This window comes from Cupressus sempervirens, chromosome 8 (genome assembly GCF_028749045.1).
Source record: "Cupressus sempervirens isolate cs-2001-9-10 chromosome 8, ASM2874904v1, whole genome shotgun sequence".
NCBI classification, from domain to species: domain Eukaryota; kingdom Viridiplantae; phylum Streptophyta; class Pinopsida; order Cupressales; family Cupressaceae; genus Cupressus; species Cupressus sempervirens.
Genome location: NC_143125.1, coordinates 646,451,472 through 646,472,322, shown reverse-complemented (window position 1 = coordinate 646,472,322; position 20,851 = coordinate 646,451,472). Strand labels below are relative to the sequence as shown.

At 34.0% G+C, this 20,851-nt stretch overlaps 1 pseudogene; it reads left to right on the top strand.

Moving 5' to 3' along the window:
* LOC149544092 (CBL-interacting protein kinase 23 pseudogene) overlaps positions 1-17,426 on the top strand; it is a 91,986-nt pseudogene extending 74,560 nt beyond the window's left edge.
* Positions 17,427-20,851: the final 3,425 nt, after the last annotated feature.

Here is a 20,851-nt window from a genome sequence, read left to right as displayed (position 1 = left end):
ATAGATCAATACCTTCCTTGATCTTCTTGTCTTCTTTGGATATGAATCTATCTTTACTTGTGCTTTTATTCTTTTGTATGCAACAAAAGAATACTAGATCTAGAAACTCAATTCTATGTTCTTTACAAAAATATGATAACTCACCAAGAATCTCCATCTTTTGGGTGATGAAATTTCCTCTATCTGACTCAAGACTATCTTTACTAAAATGACTCACCATCAATCTCCCAAAGTTGTTAATATTTTCCTTCAAGGATTTGATGCTCTGATACCAATTGTTAGAATATATAGTTCACCAATATAACTAAGAGTAGGGTGAATCAATTATCTAACTAATATCACAATTATCAACCTTATTAAACTTTAACCATATGAGAAATATAATAAAAAATCACAACAAAATACTCATACACAATAACACTAGATATATTAACTACGGTAGCCCTTGATTAGAGGGAAAACCACAGTGGGGATGGTACCCACAATATTATGTACTAATATAAATATTCCTTGTTAGAGGATGGACCTTGTTAGGAGTCTATGAATACATTCAGTACATATGAGTCCCTATTAGGAGACTTTGAATCCTTGTTCAAAGATTCCAACCCTATTATGAGTTGTGGAAGATAGCTAGACCTACTACCCAAAAAAATTCAAGGGAAAGACCAATGAACCCATCATCCAAATGATCTCTATAATATTCCTATAGAATAATAGAAATGAAATGTACAAGCTTCCTGTTCCTTTATCTTATCAATTAGACCTCTACTCCTTCTAATCTTGTAACCAAATCATAAAAATCACATCTAATATTCCTTTGGATCACTTAAATGCATTCAGTAAGCACTCTTCTCCTTTTTTCACTTCACACTTTGATATAATGATCACACACTTTACCATCAAGGAAAATATCTTTCCTTTATACCATATCTTCAAAACAATTCCTTGAGTCGGCCTTGAGGCCTTCCTAATTAATTATAATAAGATAATTAACTAATTACAATTACAATAGCACTATTGACACTTGGTTTATAAAGAATTTCATATGTGTGATACTAGGGATTGTGCACTTGCTGAAATCACCAATAGACTATCCTTTGTCACTTCTTGAATGCACATCTTCTTACTACATCTCAGATCTAAGATACCAAAAAAACATTAGTAACTACTTTCCCAATACTTTGTCTCTAAACCGCTCTCTATAAATTAGGTACAAATTCCATAATTCTTTGACTTAGACTCTATGAACTTGACCACATCATCAAGACACATTGTAGAACATGTCCATGATTTCACATTACCAAAAAATCAAAACATTGTCTTTATCCTTAAGATCTTTGTCTTCTACTCAGCCAGTCTTTACAAAAACCATAGTATGTTGACATCAATGACAAACATAGTGATGAATGCAACATTTAAATACTCTCTAATGCTTAGGATATTCCCCAAAATTAGTATCATCAACATTCATGCTAACATTGGGATCTCTATTTTACCAATGTTGATCAATTGTATTTCCTTGGTGATGATAGATGATACTTCTAGTTTATTGTTGTGTAAGAGAAGGATGAAATCTCCATCTTTAGATGCCTCTGAGAGATTTTTACCATCATATACATCCTTTATTGTTATTTCTTTTCTTATTAAGTTTAGTGGTGCCCCAAGGGAGTTTTCACCAAGAGATCCTTTGATTTTCTAATTTTTCTAATTTTTTTCTTTATTTTCACTTTTATGACTAGAGATTTCCTCCCCAAAGTATCCCTTTGGATCTAGTTTGTAAACATGTGCTGCTAATACTTTGAATTTTTGGTGTTATTTTTCAACTCCCATGAATCTTAGGAGTGCAAGCTCACTTGGAAAATCATCAATATGGAGTATCTTAGGTTGCCCCCAATCAGTGAGTTCAAGATATATACATGGGAGGTCAATTAGATGAATGGATAGTTTATAGAGGATAGATTCTCCTAGATAGATTCCATTAGGGGTATCACCATAGGCTCTCTTTTCTACTTCTTCCAAATGTTTTCTATTTCCATGAGTTCATTTTGGATGTTAAGGAAAGTGTGGACATTCTTAGTTGTGGGTAATCCAAGGCCAAGGCCTTTCTACTTTTTATTTGCATATGCTTCTACAAGTTTTGTGATATTTATCTCTTTTTGGCCTAGGCCACCTCCTTAATAGTCTCATTGTTATTTCACAAGCTTATGGGAATGGGGACATTTTTCTTTTAGATAGTTTAGGATTTTTTTTTCCTGCAGGAGGTGGTTCCTTGTATAACCAAGTTCTTATTTCTAGTGTCATTTCTTTCCCATTTGGTATACCATTAGAGATAAATGTGTACTTGCCCATATGCTTTAGCTGAGTGGTAGTGTTCTTTTTTCCTTGATGTGATTGATGCCCTTGTGTATGTAGGTCAAAGGGAAATGCACCAACTGCAAATGCATCTGTGAGATTGCAATGTCCCATTTTCTAGGACATAAGAAACTAATAGGCCAATCCAATATATGACCTTTGAGGACTTAATATAGAATTATTAAGTCAATTTTAATTAAAGGAGAGTTAATAAGAGATGTGTTGGCATGATGGAAAGGGACAAGAATACATAAGATGAAGATTCATAAGTTGGGTCTTGAAAAGATGGAGGAGAAGCTCATTTATTTATGATTGGAGTATTGCTTGGTTTTGGAGAACTCAAGTTTCTCTTGGAGAAACCTTGGGAGAGTTTACATGTTCCATTTTAGAGTTGAGGATGCAAACATTTAGGCCATTATTGCTGGATTGGACATAGCCCCAATTCATCACTACAATGGATTCTAGATAGAGTTCGTGCTAGGTTTTACTAGTTCTTCTAATATGTTTCCAATCTAACTATTATTATTGTGTTTATGGTTCGATTTTGATATCTAGTTATTGTATTGCTTACATATAATGCAATGGAATTGGAGGTATTTTAATGAGCATTTATTGAATTTTTTTTGGTTTATATTACTAGTTTGTCTTGCATGAGTTATCTATTGGTGTTGAAATCTGATTGTGAGAAAAATTAGTAGAATATTCATTCGAGATATTATAGTGGTATTAGAGAAAAATAAATCCTACTATCCTAATCAAAAATAAAATTGTAGTGAATTGATATTCAAAAGAGTTTCCCAAAGATCAATTAATAACAAACTCTATTATCATAACCATTGTTGTGTTTGCATTTAGAGTATAATTGCAAGATTTGCATGTTGACTCTTGAGTAAAGATTGATTGAAGAGAGGCTTGAACTACCCAGCTTACAACATATGATTTGTAATTTTATTTCAGAAAGGGTTTGTGATTGATGGGTAATACCATAAATGAAGAACAATTTTTTGGGTTCTATTATTTTTGGTGTCATTTAATTCGGAATGATTTAGAAGTTTTATTTTGTCCATTTTATTCATTGAAGAGAATATAGAGGAAATCATCACCTAGAGGAGGTATTGATAGGAGGAATGTTAGGAGCTTGCCATAATATCATGGTGACACATTCTTATCATGGTAACATTGGAAGCAGAAGTATGATATGCAAAGAATTAACTAATATCTAAATACACAAGTTATCCTTAGTTGGAGAAGATGTATCTAATTTTGGAAATGTCTGTAGTTATTCATGCTACATAGACTTGTGCCATCAGAGCCATTCATTATAAAAATTTGAGAAGATATATTCCAGTGAATGATATAAAAGCTAGGGAAAATTTGAATAGTGGAAACATTTTCTTCTCTAGTTCTTCTAAATAGTTTTTTTCAAATACTTTAGTAATCAAGGTCTTCTATTGCAACACAGACCTTTGAGAATTAGTGGTTGTAGCCACAATCTGCAAGATAGAACATTGTATCAAAACACATTGGTGTTAGTGACTAAGCTAGTTTGTTGTGAGGGAAACTTTTTTGCTAGCCATCTTGCTTCTTTTTCAATACTTATGGAATTACCACTCTAGGATTCAACACTTGAATAAAATTTTTCTTCTAAACAATTTGGTCTAGAGTTTATCATAACTATTACTTTGGGGGATAATCCCCAAGCTTTCAGTCTTGTTTCTACATTGTTTGACTCCCTATCATACTACAACTAGATTAAAATTGAAAGAATAGAAAGGTAGTGCAAGATATTATTGACTAATTGGATTCTTTGTTAGAAATTTTGGGTATTGTAATTATGAAACTATGAATGGGTTATCAAACTTTGATTGGCTATTGTCACTATATAGGCTACAAATTTTATGTCAATCAATCTACTTACAAAATTATTTTATAAAACCCAAAAGAAAGAGGCACATATTTGAGAACTATAGAAGTTGATGAAATCCAACTTCACAGCATGCCAAGATCACCTGTACACAAATAGCTTGTTGAAGAGAAGCCGAAGGAGTAAGAGCTTGAAGCAAATCAACCAAGCAAGAGAAAATATTTCACAATAGGAAAATGAAATTGCTATGTGAATGATGTGAATTTACAATGAGAGAGACTAAATATAAAGGCCTCAAGGAAGCTTGCAGTACAAGCTAGAAAGTGCTAAAAGATAAGGTTGACAACTAAGCATATGTCCACAAAAAGATGGAATATCCTCGATCAAGGTGAGAGGATAAGTATGACTAGATGGGAAAAAACTCCCATATTGTCAACAACTCATCAACTAAAACTATTAAATAAATGTATTAACCTAAGTAAACTTAATTAAAAGAATAAATAATTAATAAATAATTATTTACTCTAACACACCCCCTTAAGTGCAACCTTGGGGAATGCCTTAAGCTTACAAAAACTAAGATGAAATGCAGAATGGGTCCCAACAAGAAGGCCATGTTAGGTGCTCATTAACAATGCAAAGAAATGCAACCTCTGAAAATGGAGAAAGAGGGAAACCTCAAGAGAAAAATCCTCCCTCAAAAAGAGGTAAAACATGCTGAAAAAAAAACATGAAAGAAGGAAGGAATCAATAATGCCCCCTAGGGACAACTTCCATAACCCCAAGCATAGACAACAACTGAAGATATGGTGACGATGAAAAAGGTTTAGTGAAGATGTCAAAAACCTAAACATCAATGGGAATGTACTCCAATGTGATAACACCATCCTAGATTAGTTTTCAGATAAAGTGCATATGTAGCTCAATGTGCCTAGTAAACTAATGCTCCACTGGGTTGCCAAATATGTGAATGGCACTCTGATTATCACACCACAAAATAGTGGGATGATCAAGAGGAAAACTAAACTCAGTCATCAACTATCGAAGCCATAAAACCTCCTGACTGGCAAGTACTATGGCCTGGTACTCAGCCTATGTAGATGAAAGTGCTTGAGCATGTTGCTTCTTATACAACCATGTGATAGGACCAGAGCCAATGAAAAACACAAAGCCAGAAGTAGACTTCCAACCATTGAAATCACCTACCCAATTGAAGTCAGTGTAGCCAACAATTTGTGGAGTCCTTATGGTGTAATGTATTGGCACTCAAAATTGTAGCCCTAATTTTAAGCACCTTTGAAGAGATTAAACCCTATAAACACTTTTAAATGCATACGTACCTGGCTATAATTATGTGGCCTAAGAGGTGTTCAATGTTTCTAACACATTCAATTCAGTATGTCTACTTGTTCCATGAAGTTAAATTTCCATTCTAAATCATTTCATGAAGTCCTGTTTTGAGCATGTGTCAATTCTACATTTTTGCCCAAGTGTCAAACAATGATAGGAGGCTATGTTTGTAACTAAATATCTCACACCTAGTAATGTTTCATGATTTTATACTTTGGGAGTATTTAGTATCCATACTAGAGAGCTTATGTTTCAGGTTTTGAGTTGTTTTGAATCCATTTACCTAGGTCTTGAATCCCTCAAAGTTGGTCATTTATCAATGTCATGCTAATACAATTTGTTTTGGGAAGCCCTATTTGAATTGTTATAACTTTGAACCAATTGATCAAAATTCTAAAATTAATTTTGCATTTAATTTTAGAGGTCAAAGAATTCCTATGTTTCAAGCTTGAGCTTATGAAAAATCCATTTGATTAGTTTTCAAATGCGATTCCAAATGCAATTTCTATTTTTTTACTGGTGTCAAAAGATGCAGATTTCTTGGAACCCCTAATGTCATATCTCCAAATTTGTGATTGGTGTGATCAAATGGATTCTACCACTATGTTGTACTTTAAAAATACTCCAAGTGTGCTAGTTTACAAGTTTTGACGAATCTATTTGCACACTTTTCTAGGTCCATTCCATTTGCAAAAAATGTTTTATGCCAATGTTTCTAGTCTGCAAATTTGAGTTGTGCACTTTGACCATTTTCCATTAGCATCTTGTTATTTATCATGATACCAAATCCCATATTTATACTCTCCTCATGATAGTGAACCAACACCCCAGTTTTTGTTTTCCCAAGTGTCAGTTTCCCTAGTTTTCAAAGCTGATTCCAAATGCAATTCATTGTTTTTCAAGTTGTTTTCTTCTAGGTAGTTTTGAAAGGGAAAATTTTTTGGTCAATATCTTTTGACTAAGAATTCATCATGAGATGAGATTTGATAAGGTGTAAGTTTGCAGAATAGAGAATTAGTATGTTTTATTTTAGGGCCCAGTCAGGTGTGTTTGTCAGTTTTTAAGGCTAGTCAAAGGACCTCCTAGCATAAAGTTGATAGTTGCATGAAAGTGATAAAATGACTTATAGATGACAGTTCAATGATCATGTTCAATTTTAATCAATTTGAGATGGTTAATGGATCAGTTTTGAATATCAGTTGTTTAAAAATGATTTTTTTTTTAGCTAGACCTGCTTTGGGGCCCAGCTAAATGATATCAGATTCATAACATATATCAGGGATTAAAAAGTTCCTTAAAGTTGAAAGGTTATAATGATTGTAATCATTATAATTTTGGGCACACATTTTTCAAAGTTTGAAAATTGAAGATGAAGCAAGGAGATACTTCTAGCAACTCATTAATGTTCTTGATTATTGCCATAGTAGAGATGTTTACCATATAGATTTGAAGCTAGAAAGTCTGCCTCTGGACACATATGTGATTGTAAAAATATCTAATTTTGGCTTCAATGCATTGTCTCATCAAATCAGGGATGATGGTTTACTTTGCACCATTTGTGGAATCTCCAACTATGTTGTTGCTAAAGTCATCAATGATAAATGTTATAATGGGGTAACAACAGACTTGTGGTTAATTGGTATTATCCTATTTGTTTTGATGGTAGGGTATTTCCGTTTTGATGGTAGGGTATTTTTCATAAGGATCTTAGATCCCAGTCTAAAGGCATGAATCATAGTACTTTGAGATTTTAGACAATGAGTGTTTTAAGAAAGATTATAAGCCGTCTAGGTTTAAAGAGGAAGAGGATGTAAATCTAGATGATCTTGATGTCATTCTCAATGACTTGGAAGAACATCAAGAAGGAAAAACCACCAGTAGAAATGAGAATACATTTTGCATCAGTTTCAACATGTCTTATCTTCAATTATTGGCTTAGAGTCAATTGGCCTTAAATTCAATCTTTTCTTATTGCCTCAATACATATCTTCGTAGAGAATGCTAGATGCTACTAATTGATCTTCTTTGATGTACATCATGAAAGCTATGGATGACATCCTTCAATAGTGCAATTATTGAAGTTGGTTTACTCCAAGTCATTACTTTGTGATTTGCAAAGGAGGGAGCACCATTTTTTTATGTGTTAACTTGAGGAGGACGCCCTATTTCTGATTAAAGTAAGCCACATTTCAAAAATTAGTGAAGGTGTCCTTCTTCAATTTGGAATTAATACTCCTTCCATATTCACAAAAAAAAGTCTGGTTAATATGATTTATGATTTTGCAATGGGCACAAGGCAAAAGCCACAATTGTGATCTCAATTCTACTCGCCATTATAATCTCCTGCAATGGGAAGGCGTCTGGAGGAAAATGCTGCCAAGAGTTGAAAGGATCCATAAGAAACTAAAATCCACATAGGAATTGGCATGGAAAAAGTTGTAGAAGGCAGATGTTGCATGGGAATGACTTGGATGGGAATAATCAATGCAAAGAAGATCCCATGTAAAGAAGATCATGCATGAAAAGCCCATGGTAGAAGACATAGAGGAGACCATGCATATGAAAAGAAGACAATTTTTTTTAATAAGCCATCGTAAGAAAGCCAAAAGGGGGCAGATTTGAAGGTAGGCAAGCCGTGAGCAAAGTGCAAGCCCATGTGTTAAGCAAGAGTCTAAAAGTCACAGACCAATAAGATGAATGAAGCCACCAATTTAACAGGAAGCCCATGGCATAGCAAGGTGAGTAGCTCATGCAGGAAAAAAATAGTGGAGTCGATGGCATATTTCTAAGCATAAAAGAGCATCACATAGGAGATTAAAACAAAACATGCATCAATCCATGCAGAGCAAGTATCAAAGTAAGTCATCGCTATTGGAGGAGCAGTAGGAAGGAGCTCATGTTAAGTAACCCATAACAAGAGAGCAGATAGCAACCCATTAAAGAGAAGAGAACACCAAAGGTTGTAGAAGAGGAGTATGACATATAAGATCTGCATCATAAACAAATTGGAAAGCATTTTAAACTCCATGCTAAAATATACATGTAGCTAGAACTTACAATTGAAATTAATTGAAATTTAGAGTATTTTAACTCCATGCCAAAGCAAGGTAAGTAGCCAAAGAATAATGAATGAAGGGAGTCCATGCATTACAGAGAACACACATAATTTAAAAGAAGATACCCACATTGGCAGAGAGCTTCCTATTTTGGTTTCAGAACAATGGAAGGAAAAGGGATGAATGATTAGGGACCTAGCATTGTGGAACCATAGACATTTTGCGAAATGCATGTATTGTTCTCATGAAGTAGGCATAGAAATTGAAGTGGAGGAATGTCACAATTTGGTAGGTCATGAAGGAGACTATGATCACAAAAGGAGGGGCTATCATTTAAAAAAAAGAAGAAGCCATGGCCTACGAAGCATGAATAAAGGAGGCCGTAGGTAACATTAGTCAAAGGAGGCATTTTAAAACTTTTTATCCCAAATTTCTCCCATAGTGGAATTTTAACATTTTCAAATACTTCTCCACTCATATATATTAATGCCTCAAAGATGGTGCCTTTTATAAGGTAAAGCTTCCAGTTGTGGAGGGACCCACTTGGCTAGCCAGGCTGAAAGAAGAAGATTTTTGACCAGGAAAATGCACAAAAATTGATGACATCAGTGTGACCAAAAGTTGCCAAAAATGTTGAAGTTTTTAGTGGTTTCCATGTTGCCACCAGAAAATGGGAGGGTCTTTCTGATAGTAACAAGGTGATCTCCCAGAAAGTGGAGATTCCTTCTAGTAACTAGCTAGAAAACTCAAAAATCTAGCAAAGGTAAAATGAGAACGTGGGTCCTGCTTGTAGTTGTAGATAACAAATATGGTAGTGGCAAGTGGTAGTTGGTAGAGTGTATAGGATGACTCAACAATGATACAAAGTTGTAGACCAACCACAAGGTGCCACATGGCAAAAATTTCAAGCTAGGTTATGACATGGCAAGAAAATCTAAATGATGCACCAAGTTGTACCACGTGGTAGATCTGATAGATGTCGCTATGTCACTAAGTCAAAGTTGCACGCTAGCTAACATAACGACATAGTGACACAATAGAAATTTGATATATGGCAATGACATGGCAGTGAGATAGACAAATCTGATGATGATACATCACACCCTACTGGAGAGGTTCAACAACTATGTAGGAAAGGAGCCAATCACATGATGGCACGTGTTACCAATGGTCAAACCAAGTTTGACCCAGATAGAAGATTGAAGGAGATTTCAAAGTTATAAAATTAACTTTTAATTATGTCTTTTGAGATGCATGTACCTATTCATTTTAAATAAAGTTTGATTTAATGACATAGTTCAAACTTTATAATATATCAAGTTTTTGAAATTTTCAAGTGCTATACAAAGCCATGAGATGGAAGCCTAAAATTTAGAGGACCATAATAGGGGCATATATTCACTAAAATGGGCACTCCAATATACTGTTAGAACTAGGGCAATCTAAATTTTTTGAATATGAAGTCAATTTTTGCACAGTTATTCACTAGTTCGAGTTACAAGAAAATTTATAAATTCTGAGGTATTCTTAGTAGAATGGGTATTTTTCACCATGGAGCATCAAAAGTGGTTAGAGGGTAGATGTAAAGGCTTTTTGAAGTCTGAATGTCAAGAAAATTGACTTTAAATAGTTCTCTTGCATTCTAGAGGCCATTTTAACTAATTTTTCTCTTTTGCCTTGAGTTCATTTTGGCATCAAAATTAGTTATGATTCTCATCAAGTATCTCAGATATTTCTTGCTTGTAGAGGCCAAATGATGGGGATTTGATACACAGTTATAGAGAGAAGGTAGAGAGAGGATTTTTAACTTCTTGGGAAAGAATTTTGAGTGGACACATGTTAGTTGTATAATCAATCCAAGAATTGCTTCCTTTCTATTCATTCTTTCTTCTTCTCTTTTGTAGGGTTTGGCAATTTTCTGTAGGGAGACTAGTAGGGTTCTAGTGTTCTACTATGAAACCAGGATTGTTGATAGTTTTGCTTCCTATCTATTGAGCTGAGCTTTGGTAGTGAAGGCCACACATCCACTCTTGTGAAGATTTTTAGTTCATTTCATGTATTGTTTCTAAGATAATGGTAATTGATGCTAGATCATGTAAGGTATCTTGAGTTGCATTTAGCATTACCAATTTAATGTATTTGGTCTTTCCAAGGATAAATACAAAAGAGGATTTATAATGAATTATCTGGGTTTTCTTATTTTGTCTCCTAATTTCTTCATATGCTATTGACTTTGTAATTGAATGAATAAGGTTCATTTGATTTAAGGTGGCTTGGATGAGTTGTATGTCAGATCTATTGTTGGTTTTGATTCAAGGAGTCAAGTAAATGCTTCAATGTTCAGATAGGGTTTCTGGGTGTATAGAGGGGATATTTTGTAAGAATGGAATTTGGGAATCTCAATTGACAAGCTTAATTGTAAGGCAATCAAGTTACGCCATCCTGTTGGTAATGACTCTATGTTGCAATGGATAAGACATTGATCACTAAATCAAATGCAAGATGATATGAAGGTTATTTGCACAAAATATTTTAATCAAATCAATTTAGTTTTCCATGTTTTATAGTGGGCTGAAAAGAATTAACCCTCTCTTAGCTTATGGAGTCATAGGTTATGATTTGTAGCTATCTCATTTCTATGTCATTGTATAAGTACCAGAAGATAAAAATGGGTTGCATTTGCTGTTATTGGATTTAGATTTATGTTTTAATTGCACTACTACCATATATTAGAACCTTAAGGTTAACCCACTTAGGTCTTGCAGAGCCTAAAGTGAAGGAGTTATGCCTTATAGTTGGCACAAGACTATAGTCAAGTGTATCTGTCGTAGGAATTTGCTAGCCTTAAATGCATTGGTCTAGTTTCTTGGTTATTTTCAAAATTGTTAAATTAGGAGCCAACAAAATGGTGATTCTACTAGGGTATCTATGAAGGAATTCATTGATAAGGAGTTGGAAATCTCTGATATATTGTGCATATTCAGTTTTGCATGCAAGGTTGTGTGTTCCCCAATTAAATTTGATCTATTTCAAGTAGTAGCTTTGAGGTTGAATGCAAATTGCGTTGCTAAGAGTGTTAATCTTCAATCAATTTAGCTGATTGTTGTTTTCAAAATACTATTGTAATCTCAGAGTTAGAATTGATAAAAAATGGTTTCTCTCTTCAAAATGTTTGATAATTTTCAAGTCCCATAAGTTGAAAGATTTAGTTTAGATTTGTCATATTTTAAATCATGTATAAATCTTTCTCACAATTGTGAGTGGTGACTCTCTAAAGGATCTTTGTACCCGTGCAAATTTGTTATATAAATGTTTTTTAGGACCTTTCAACTGAATTGTGCAGATCTGAAAGTTATGACAAGTTGTAAGAAAGAAGAGAGAATATATGAATTCTTGACTAAAAAGTTTTGCAGTGTTGTATGATCTATTGTGATAAGAAATTTTTAATGTTAAAAATGAATCATAGCAATTATGGCATTTGGTTCTCCTCGAGGAGATGGTGACTCTATAAGGATTTGATCAGTGGTGTGAGGAATTGAGACCAACACCTTTGTCAATTGGCAGATCAGTGGTTTCAACATCAACACTTGAGGTATTTTATTTTTCATAATATTATTCTTGTGATGAAAGAAAGTGGTATACATGTGTGTTCTCCATCAAGTGATTTTCAACACTAGGAAGAGTAGAATAGTGTGGTAGGTCTTATACACTTCATGGGAATAAGTTTTAGCTTGTAAAGTTTTGCAAAATGTTTGATGTGATTCATTGGTAGAAGGTTATAAGCCTATTGCAAATTACAAATCAGAATTATTATTGATGAGTGTCAAGGCTTTGAAGAATGACACGTCTCATTTCATCAAGCATGTAGCTGGTTAGTGATGTTTACAGATCTTTTTCTACCGAGAGATATAAGCCATTATGCTTTGATGGTATTCATGGTTTCTAATGATGTTAGAAATAAATTGCCTAAGTTTAGTGGGAACCATCTTGTTTTAGCTAGTCATCATGATGAATTTTTTAGTGATTTGATGGGTGACTATGAGATTGCTCATGAGGATGTGCATATCAAGCTATTTGTTCAAACTTTGGAAGATGATGGTAGAGACTAGTTTTCTTTTCTACCATCATGATCTATTTCATCTTGGGGTGAGTTGCATTCCACCTTCATGGAGCAATTTGGAGAAAGGGTAAGCATATCTAATTCTTATGATAAGTTCTTGAAGATTCATGTTAAGTGTGATGAGCTTGTCCCTCAATTTAATATTAGATTTGCAAGAGTTTTGGGTGAGATCCCTAAGAGTTATAGATCCAATGATCAAATGTGTTTATCTATTTTTGATGCATTTGATAAGAAAATGAACTATCTACTAAAGGATAAAGAACCATAGACACCATATTAGGCTTTTATGACTACTAGGGATATTGAAAATAATTTGAAATATAGATTGGCTAGAAGTCATTTTGCTAAAAATGTGTGTCATTATAATGTATATAAAAGAAAGGATGAATGTGGTATTGATGCTTCAATTTCAAATCAGCTTATCAATACCCCTACTATAAGTTTTAATCAAGTGGAAAATTTAGATTAGACTGTGTGTATATGGAATGTTAGTTCAGTTACAAATGAAGTTACACATGTTCCTGATACTACAGTAGTAAGATATATTTCAAACTTTGATAGGGTTAAGTATTGTGTTGATTTTATAAATAATGGTTTAGTTACTGCAATAAATTCTTCTTGTGATAATTATATGTATAATGATGTAACTAATGCTTCAAAGTTTGAGGTTGCTGCACTTAGACCTTAGTCTTGTGCAAGTGAGCAAGCTGAAAGTTATGTCTCTGGTCATGAATTTGATATTGTTGATTTGACATGCCATGGAGAGATAACACAAGAGGAAGAGCATGGATCAAATTTATCTCAATCACAGCTAGAAGAATAGAGTGTACATGTTTGTAATGTTTCAATAGTGGATGATAAGATGGATTCACTTGACCAGTTAGATATGCAAGAAATGAATTCTCTTATTGAGAGATTGCATTATGTTGAGAATGTTATAATGGTTGAAGTTGAAATATATGCATCTCAATATGAGTACAAAGAAGCTGAAAGTTATCTTCCAAGTGATAAAAGTTAAGTTGTTGATCCAGTGTATTATGAAGAAGCATCATGTGAAGACAATGACAAGACTTGTTACTTGAATCAAGAAAAGTACAGTGATAGCACATATTCATCTTCATATGAATCTAATGCGAGTTGGGAAGAAGAAAGCAATGGTGGAAGTTGTTACTCTTTTTCTAGTAAAGGTATTAGTAATATTTCTAAACCTAAAAGTGAATTTCCAATTCAGAATTATGCAAATCAGCTTGAGGTTGAAAGTGGTGAAGAAGATTTGTCTACACAATATGAAGATAAAGGGATTGTTTATAAAGATGGATTACCTAATTGTGTAGATGAGTGTCTTGAAGATGCATGCAGCAATAACTAGCAATATACAAATGATTTTGAGGTTAATGCATCAACATCTAAAGATAATTGGTTTGTAAGACATTTGAATCACCTTTATGAAGACAATGAGAATAACATTGATTTAATTTCTACATGCTTCATTGATGGAGTGGATGTTGAGTCTTCATATGGTTCTAATTTTTCTTCACATGCTAAAAGTCTCCGTGAAGATGAAATGGGTAATGGTTTTAAAATGTATACTAATGCTTTATATGATGAAAATCCCGATGATGTTCAGCCCATTTTTTGTCAAAATGTTCAAAGAGGGTCATTGCATGGAGTTATCAATCCTTTGTTTGAAGAGCACATGGAAGTTTCAGATTTAGTGGAGAATGAGCTTAATAATGATACTTTATCCTATTGTTGTGAGAGATTAGATTTTTCTTCTTCTAAGTTTGATAGTGAAAATGGTAATTATGTTGCATCTCATGGTATGAATAACAAGGTGTTTGATGAGGTTGTTAATGAAAATCAACATGCACCTTGCAATGAGTTTTATGATGGAAACTCTAATGCAAAGACTAATTTTTTTGCTAATTGTGAATGACCATTTGAAGATTATGGATTAGTTTCAAATTCTAACATTGATGACATGTGTGAGTACAAATTAGAGTGTTCATTTGAATACAATCCGATTATGCATAAGGATACACATTTTCAAGGTATGTGTGATCCCTTTCCCTATGTTGAATATGATGCCTTCATATTCAAGACTGGTAGCATACATGATTCATTTTTTAGAGAAGGTTTTCAATTTGAGTCTGATATTCATAAGCATGCTGATTAGAACTTTCATAATGAGCAAGAGTTTGAAAGTGAAGCTAGTTTTTATATGCATTATGAAAGTCAAAGTGTAGATTCAGTTTTGCTAGGTGTTGTGTTTCAAGATGCTGATATAATTGGTGAAACTAATAGAAGGAATATTTCTAGTCTACCTCATGCACATTCAGATGAAAATCAGATTTATGATAGAGGTAAAAAATTTTGTTGAAGTTTGGTGGCCCGGGGTCATCACTTATATATAGTAGGAGTAGTTGTTTCTTGGTTTCAATAAAGTTGTGCAAGAGGAGTTTTTGAAGTTTAGGTGTGTGGTTTTCTTCTTCTAGAGATCTGAATCCTTACCATGCCTGCAAGGGACATGCATCCCTAGACATAGCTACTGTTGGCGCTCAAAATTGTAGCCCTAATTTTGAGCACCTTTGAAGAGATTAAGCCCTATTTAAATGCATATGTACCCAATTATAATTGTGTAGCCTAACAGGTGTTCAATGTTTCTAACACCTTCCATTTAGTATGTCTACCTGTTCCATGAAGTTAAATTTCCATTCTAAATCATTTCGTGAAGTCCTGTTTTGAGCATTTGTCAATTCTATTGTGTTTACAATTGAATATCTTGCACCAAATAATGTTTCAAGATTTTCAACTTTGGTACTATTTAGTGTCCATACCAGAGAGGCTATTTTTCAAATTTTGAGTCATTTTGAATCCATTTACCTAGGTTTTGAATCTCTCAAAGTTTGTCATTTATCAATGTCAAGATAATGCAATTTGTTCTAAATTTTGGGAAGCCCTCTTTGAATTGTTATAACTTTGACCCAGTTGATCAAAATGCTAAAATTCATTTTGCATTATATTTTAGAGGTTAGAGACTTCCTATGTTTCAAGTTTGAGCTTATCATAAATCTGTTTGATCAGTTTTCAAATGTGATTCCAAATGCAAATTCTAATTTTTTACTAGTGTCAAAAGATGTAGATTTGTTGGAACCCTTGTTCATGATTTCATATCTCCAAATCCATGATTGGTGAGATCAAATGGATTGTAGCACTATGTTGTACTCTAAAAATACTCCAAATGTGCTAGTTTGCAAGTTTTGATGAATTTTTCTGCACACTTTTCTAGATCCATTCCGTTTGCAAAAAAGTGTTTTATTTCAATGTTTCCAGTCTGCAAATTTGAGTAGCCCACTTTGACCACTTTCCATTTGCATCTTTTTATTCATCATGAGCCCAAATCCCAAATTTATACTCTCCTCATGATAGTGAACCAACACCCCAATTTTCATTTTCCCAAGTGTTAATTTGCCCAGTTTTCGAAGTCAATTCCAAACGCAATTTATTATTTTCTAACTTGTTTTCTTGTAGGTAGTTTTGAAAGAGCAACTTTGTCAATCAATATCTTTTGACTGAGAATTCATCATGAGACAAGATTTGATAGGGTGTAAGTTTGTAGAATAGAGAATCAATATGTTTGATTTCAAGGCCCAATCAGGTGTTTTTGTCAATTTTTAAGGCCAGTCGAAGGCCCTCCTAGCATAAAGTTGATAGTTGCATGAAAGTGATAAAATGACTTATGGATGACAGTTCAATGATCGTGTTCTATTTTAATCAGTTTGAGATGGTTATTGGATTATTTTTGAATATTAGTTGTTTGAAAATGAATTTTTTTTTAGCCGAACCCACTTTGAGGCCTGACTAAACAATATCGAACTGATATGGTATATTAGGGAATAAGAAGTTCCTTAAAGTTGAAAGGTTATAATGATTGTAATCATTATAATTTTGGGCACACATCTTTCAAAGTTCAAAAATTGAATATGAAGCAAGGAGATACTTTTAACAACTCATTAATGCTATTGATTATTGCCATAGTAGAAATGTTTACCATATAGATTTAAAGCCAAAAAGTCTGCCTCTAGACACATATGGGATTCTGAAAATATCTAATTATGGCTTCAGTGCATTGTCTCATCAAGTTAGCCATGATGATTTACTTCGCACCACTTGTGGAATCACTAACTATGTTGCCCCTAAAGTCATCAATGATAAAGGTTACGATGGGGTAACAATAGACTTGTGGTTATTTGGTATTATCTTGTTTGTTTTGATGGTAGGGTATTTCCATTTTGATGATTCAAATCTCATGAAATTATATAAAAAGATTTACAAAGTAGATTTTATGTGTCCTATATGGTTTTCCACAAGTGTAAATAAATTTATCACAAGGATCTTAGATCCCAGTCCAAAGGCACACATCATAGTACTTGAGATTTTAGACAATGAATGTTTTAAGAAAGATTATAAGCTATCTAAGTTTAAAGAGGAACAGGATGTAAATCTGGATGATGTTGATTCTGTTCTCAATGACTTGGAAGAACATCAAAAAGGAAAAAACCACCAACAACAATAAGAATACATTTTGCATCAGTTTCAACATGTCTTATCTTCAACTATTGGCTTAGAGTCAATCGGCCTTAAATTCAATCTTTTCTTATTGCCTCAATACATATCTTTGTAAAGAATGCCAGATGTTATTAATTGATCTTCTATGATGTACATCATGAAAGCTATTGATGACATCCTTCAACAATACATTTATTAAAGTTGGTTTAGTCTGAGCCATTGCTTTGTGATTTTGAAAGGAGGGAGCACCATTGTTTTATGTTTTAACTTGAGGAGGAGGCCCTATTTCTGATTAAAGTAAGCTACTTTTCAAACATTAGTGGAGGCGTCCTTCTTCAACTTGGAATTAATTCTCCTTCCATATTCACAAAAAAAAGCCTGCTTAATATGATTTATGATTTTGGGTACAAGGAAAAAGCCACAAGTGTGATCTCAATTTTGCTCGCCATTGTAATCTCCTGCAATAGGAAGTCTTATGGAGGAAAATTCTTCCAAGAGGTGAAAGGAGCCATAAGAAACTAGACTTCATGTAGGAAGTGGTATGGAAAAAGCTGTAGAAGGCAGAGGTTGTAGGGGAATGACTTGGATGAGAATTTTCAATGCAAAGAAAAGGCCATGTAAAGAAGATCATGCAAGAAAAGCCCATGGTAGAAGACATAGAGGAGACCATGCATATAAAAAAAAGATAGTTTGTTTTAATGAGCCATGACAAGAAAGCCAAAGGGGGCAAATTTGAAGGTAGGCAATCCGTGAGCAAAGTGCAAGCCCACGCGTTAAGGAAGAGCCAAAAAGCCACAGACCAATAAGATGAATGAAGCTGCTAGTTTAATAGGAAGTCCATGACATACCAAGGTGAGCAACTCATGGGTGAAAAAAATAGAGGAGTTGATGACATCTTTCTAAGCATAAAAGAGCCTCGCATTGGAGATTAAAACAAAACATACAGCAAGCCATGCAGAGCAATTATCAAAGTAAGCCATTGTTGTTGTAGAAGTAGCAGGAAGGAGCTCATGCTAAGTAACCCATGGTAAGAGAGTAGATAGAAGTCCATTAGAGAGAAGAGAACACCAAAATTTGTAGCAAAGGAGTATGGCATGTAAGATCTACATCATAAACAAATTGAAATGTAGAGCATTTTAACTCCACACCAAAATATACCTATAGTTGGAACTTACAATTGAAATGAATTGAAATGTAGAGCATTTTAACTCCACGCCAAAGAAAGGTAAGTATTACATGCATAATGAATGAAGGGAGTCCATGCATTATAGAGAACACATGCAGTTTAAAAGAAAATTCCCACATTGGCAGAGAGTTTCCCATTTTGGTTTCAGAATAGTGGAAGGAAAAGGGATGAATGAGAAGGGACCTAGCATTGTGGAAGCACAGATGTTCTAAGAAATGCATGTATTGTTCTCATGAAGTAGGCATAGAAATTTAAGTGGAGGAATTTCACAATTTGACAGGTCATGAAGGAGACTATGATCACAAAAGGAGGAGCTATCATTAAAAAAAAAAAGAGGCTGCAACCTACAAAGCATGAACAAAGGAGGCCGTAGGTAACACTAGTCAAAGGAGGCTTTTTAAAACCCTTTATCTCACATTTCTCCCATAGTGGACTTTTATCCTTTTTAAATACTTATCCACTCATATGTCTTAATGTCTCAAAGATGGTGCCTTTTATAAGGCAAAGCTTGCAGTTGTGGAGGGACCCACTTGGCTAGCCGGGCTAAAAGAAGAAGAATTTTGACCAGGAAAATGCACAAAAATTGATGATATCAACGTGACGAAAAGTTGTTGAAAAAGTTGGAAATGTTGCCAAAAAAGTTGAAGTTTCTAGTGGTCACCATGTCACCACTAGAAAATAGGAGGGTCTTGCTAGTATCAACATGGAAACCTCCCAAAAAGTGGGGATTCTAGCTAGTGACCAGCCAAAATACTTAGAAATTTGGCAAAGGTAAAATGAGAATGTGGGTCTTGCCTATAAATGTATATAACAAATCAGATAGTGACAAGTGGTAGCCGACATCATGTACAAGATGACTTAGTTTTGATGCAAAGTTTTAGACCAACAATAAGGTGCCGTGTGGCACATATTTCAAGGCAATTTGTGATGTGGCAAGAAAATCTCAATGATGCACCAAATTATGCCACATGGCAGATCTGACAGATGTCTCTATGTCACTAGGTGAAGTTGTACTCTAGTTAACATAGTGACATAGCGACACAATAGAAAGTTGACATGTGGCAGTGACATGGCAGTGAGATGGATGAATTTTATGATGATGCATGGTACCTTGTTGGAGAGTTTCGACAGCTATGTAGGAAAAGAGCCAATCATGTGATGACAGGTGTTGCCAATGGTCAAACCAAGTTTGACCCAGATAGAAGATTGAAGGAAATTTCAAAGTTATAAAATTAATTTCTTATTATGTCTTCTAAGATGCATGTACCTGTTCATTTTAAATAAAGTTTGATTTAATGACATAGTTCAAACTTTATAATATATCAAATTTTTGAAATTTTCAAGTGCTATGTAAAGTCATGAGATGGAAGCCAAAACTTCAGAGGGGCATGACAGGGGCATTTTTTCACCAAAATGGGCACTCCAATATACCTTTAGAACTAGGATGATCTGAATTTTCCAAATATGAAGTCAATTTTTGCATAGCTATTCACTAGTTTGAGTTACAAGAAAATTTGTAAATTTTGGGGCATTCTTTGTAGAACGGGTATTTTTCACCATGGATAATTAAAAGTGGTTAGAGGGAAGATGTAAAGGCTTGTTGAAGTCTAAATGTGGAGAAAATTGACTTTAAAGAGTTTTCTTGCATTCTAGAGGCCATTTTAAGTTTTTTTTCCCCCTTTTTCCTTGAGTTCGTTTTGGCATCAAAATCAGTTATGATTCTCATCAAGTATCTCAAATATTTCTTGCTTGTAGAGGCCAAATGATGGGGATTTGATATACAGTTACAGAGAGATGATAGAGAGAGGCTTTTTAACTTCTTGGGAAAGAATTTTGAGTGGACACAAGTCAGTTGCATAATTGATTTGGGAATTGCTTCCTTTCTATTTATTCTTTCTTCTTCTCTTTTGTAGGGGTTGGCAGTTTTCTCTGGGGAAACCAGTAGGGTTCCAAACTTCTACTATGAAACTAGAATTTTTGATGGTTTTGCTTCCTATCTATTTAGCTGAGCTCTAGCAGTGAAGGCTACACATCCACTCTTGTGTAGATTTTTAGTTCATTTCATGTATTATTTTTGAGATAATTGTAATTGATGCTAGATCATGTAAGGTATCTTGAGTTGCATTCAATATTACTAGTTTAATGTATTTGTTCTTTTAAAGGATAAATACAAAAGGGGATTTACAATGAATTATCTAGGTTTTCTTATTTTGTCTCTTGATTTCTTCATATGTTATGGACTTTGTAATTGAATGAATAAGGTCCATTTGATTTAAGGTAGCTTGGGTGAGTTGTATGTTAGATCTGTTGTTTATTTTGATTGAAGGAGTTATGTAAATGCTTTAATGTTTGGA